The sequence below is a fragment of the Marmota monax genome, unplaced genomic scaffold (assembly GCF_021218885.2).
Source record: "Marmota monax isolate L192 unplaced genomic scaffold, Marmota_monax_Labrador192_F-V1.1 WCK01_AAM20220418_F8-fsc00333, whole genome shotgun sequence".
NCBI lineage: Eukaryota > Metazoa > Chordata > Mammalia > Rodentia > Sciuridae > Marmota > Marmota monax.
The window spans coordinates 195,551-199,161 of NW_026694397.1; the positions used below are offsets into that span (position 1 = coordinate 195,551).

At 36.9% G+C, this 3,611-nt stretch overlaps 1 pseudogene; it reads left to right on the plus strand.

Moving 5' to 3' along the window:
- The first annotated feature begins 2,368 nt into the window (after positions 1–2,368).
- LOC124109481 (ATP synthase subunit O, mitochondrial-like) lies at positions 2,369–3,289 on the plus strand (annotated as a pseudogene).
- Positions 3,290–3,611: the final 322 nt, after the last annotated feature.

Below are 3,611 nucleotides of genomic sequence, written 5' to 3' on the forward strand. Positions count from 1 at the left end.
TTCCTGCTTTTTGGTCAAGTACTCTCACATTTCCATTTTGCACTGGACCTGCAAATCATGTAGCAAGTCCTGCTTATAATGTGTGAGATCCTTGATACTTTCTACTCTGGTCTTCTCTGAGTTTAAATGTTGTTCATGATCCACCAAATTGATTTCATGACCCCTAATGAGCTGTGACAAGCAGTTGGGAGAACAGTGCCCTAGAGGTTAGAATGCATGGTTAACATTCCCCCAAATGATTTTCTCCTCTATTAAACCAAAGGGCTTAACAGTGAGGCATGGGGTGAATCAAAGGTGGTATTGTTCCCCCTCCAGAAAGATAATCAGAGGTATCAGCCAAACCCTTCACAAGGCTGCTTGATTAATTATTGCCATGGCTTCTAGAACCAATGAGATGGATAATTTTGTCCTTCGAGGCCTATGCAAATATCTCTTTGATGTTGCCTCAGAATTCTCTGTAATCCATCAAAGCAATACTTCAATTAAGTTTATCCCAAATCTACCCAGGTAGTAGATCAAGAAGTCACCCCCTATACTATTTCTCATCTAAAATTATGCATAACTAACTTATCCCAATAGGGTCACAAGACAGGATTATACAATGTGTTCCAGATATTAATATCCCATGGAGGAAACTGCATTTTGAACAACAATAAAACTGTGTTGGTTCAGAGCATGAGCTTGGGAGTCAATTAGATCAGATACTAACCCTAGCTCTGCTCCTCTCTTGGGCATGTCATTTGGCCTTTCTGAGTATTGTTTTCCTCATCTAAAAAAAATAGGATTATTAATACCTACCTCATGGTGTTGCTGTGAGGATTCATGCTTGCAAAATACTAACAACACTTAGCAAACGATAGCTGTTATTGTTGTTGTACTTTCCAACACAGACATTTAATTAAAATTACCTACAATATATCTTCCTTATACAACTCTGTTCCTATACTATTCAGTCCACCCAGAAGGATCTTTCCTGGTTGCCTGGTTCAGCCACTCTCAATTTGGAGCAACCTTTCTTATTAGGCAGTATTTGACTATGTCTGGAAACATTTTTGGTCATTCCCAGGGGAAGAACACTACAAGCATCTGGTGGGTAGAGACCAAGGAAAGATTCTACACATCCTACAATGTATAGTACACATACACATCAAAGAATCATATAGGCAGGGCGCAGTGACACATGCCTGTAATCTGAGTGTATTGGGAGGCTGAGGCAGGAGGATTGTGAATTCAAAACCAGCCTCAGCAAAAGCAAAGCACTAAGCAACACAGTGAGATCCTGTCTCTAAATAAAATACAAAATAGGACTGGGGATGTGGCTCAGTGGCCGAGTACCCCCAAGTTCAATCCCTGGTACCACAAAACAACAACAATAACAATAAAAAGAATCATACAATTTGAAATATCAATAAAGTCAACACTGAGCACACCTGTCTTGGTTGAATCCTGGCTCAGAATCTCTTGGAAAGTATACAGCTCCTTTAACATCTCCCAAATTGGATTATCTAACCACAGAGTTCTTATTTTCCAAAGTTCTCAGCGCTATAAGAATATATGACAAAGGCAAAGTAATTTTGATCCTTCATACTACAAAATACAATGCAGCCATAAAGGGAATGAAATGGAGCATAATAGCTAACATCTGTTCATCATTCTTGTGCTTTATATTGAGTATTACATTTGTTTCTTATAGCATTGTGAAGTAGTTCTTATTATGATCACCTGCCCCCCCCCATTTTATAGATAAGGAAAATGGAAGTCAAAGAAATCAGGTAGCATACAAGTACTCAAGATCTTGAAACTTTAGAGTTTATTTTTGTCAACCAAAGGAAAATAACTGTTATATGGTATAATTCAATTGGGAGAGACAGATTTGAATGGTTTAGTATAATTTCAAAGGGCTGTGTTTCTCTAGTTGTGATTTACTTGTTTTAAGATCTTATTTTGGGTAAAGAGAAACTCTTTTTGAATTTCTCATTATTTTTATATTTCTATATATTCACTTGAGAGTCATGAGTGCAGGCACCATGGAATGGAATTAGGATATTAAATCATTTGAATTAAACATTTGAATGCTTCATACTAAAATGCAGTGGTTCTCAAAGAGTGACCTGTGGACCCCTAAGATTCCCTGAGATGCTTTCAGGAAGTCCATAAAGTTAAAACTAATATGATAATATCAAATATTATCTGCCTTTTTAATTATATTGAAGTTTGCACTAATAGCACAAAGCAATGGTAAGTAAAACCGCTGCCACTTAAAAATCGAGGCAGTGAAATCACTAGTAGTCGTTGTATCCTTCATGCCACATGCTCAGAGCAAAAGAAAAAAGCAGTATCATTTAACAATGCCTTTGGTCAGGAGAAGATGGCCGCCCCAGCAGCATCCCGGCTCCAGCTCCAGGTGCAATGCTTCAGTACGTCTGTGGTCAGACCGTTTACCAAGCTTGTGAGGTCACCTGTTCAGATATATGGCATTGAAGGTCGCTATGCTCTTTATTCTGCTGCATCTAAACAGAATAAGCTGGAACAAGTAGAAAAGGAGTTATTGATTGTAGCACAACTACTGAAAGAACCCAAGGTGGTTGCTTCCATTCTGAATCCCTAAAGTAAGCATACCATCAAAATGAAAAGCCTTGGGCTGGGCCTGGGGCTCAGTGGTAGAGCGCTTGCCTAGCATGTGTGAGGCCTTGGGTTCGATTCTCAGCACCACATAAAATAAATAAATAAAATAAAGATATTGTGTCCAACTACAACTAAAAAATAAATATTAAAAAAATGAAAAGCCTAATCAGAGATATGAAAAATTGTGCTCTATATGTGTAATATGAGTTGTAATGCATTCTGCTGTCATACATAAATTTAAAAAAATTAATTTAAAAAATTTTAAAAATAAATAAAAGTTCATCCATATAAAACAAAATGAAAAGCATAAATGACATGACAGTAAAAGAGAGGTTTTCCCCCAAATCTAACCTGATCAACTTGCTTGCTGAAAATGGTTGCCTAGACAATGCCCTTAACATAATTTCTGCCTTTTCTACCATTATGAGTAGCAGAAGTACCTTGCACAGTGACCACCAGTTCTCCTTTACATGAAGCTTCTCCTTCTGAGTTAAAGACAGTCCTAAAGAGCTTCCTAAGTCAAGGACAAGTATTGAAATTAGATGTTAAGACTGATCCAGCAATCATGGGTGGAATGATTATCTGTATTGGAGAGAAATATGTTGATATGTCTGCAAAAACCAAGATTCAGAAGCTGAGCTGGGCTATGTGGGAGAGTATCTAAAAGTGTTGATTTTCTATCAGTGAAAATTCTTAAACATGGAGCAACAATAAAATGCTTCCTGAAGAGACCAAAAAAAAAAAAAAAAAGGAATGGCTTTGGTAAAAGAGCAAAAATTGTTGGCTATATTAAATCCTAATCCTTTTATATTCTGCACTGATAAAATGAAAAGTTTATAAAGTACTTACACTTCATACTGAAGTCTGAAGTTTGTTTCAATGGAAAGCTCTTGTCCAGTTGTTTGAGTTGAAAGCTGAATATGAAAAAATTCATTGATAAGCTTTTGCATTTCACAATGCAACTTACCTTTAAGAAATTATCAAGT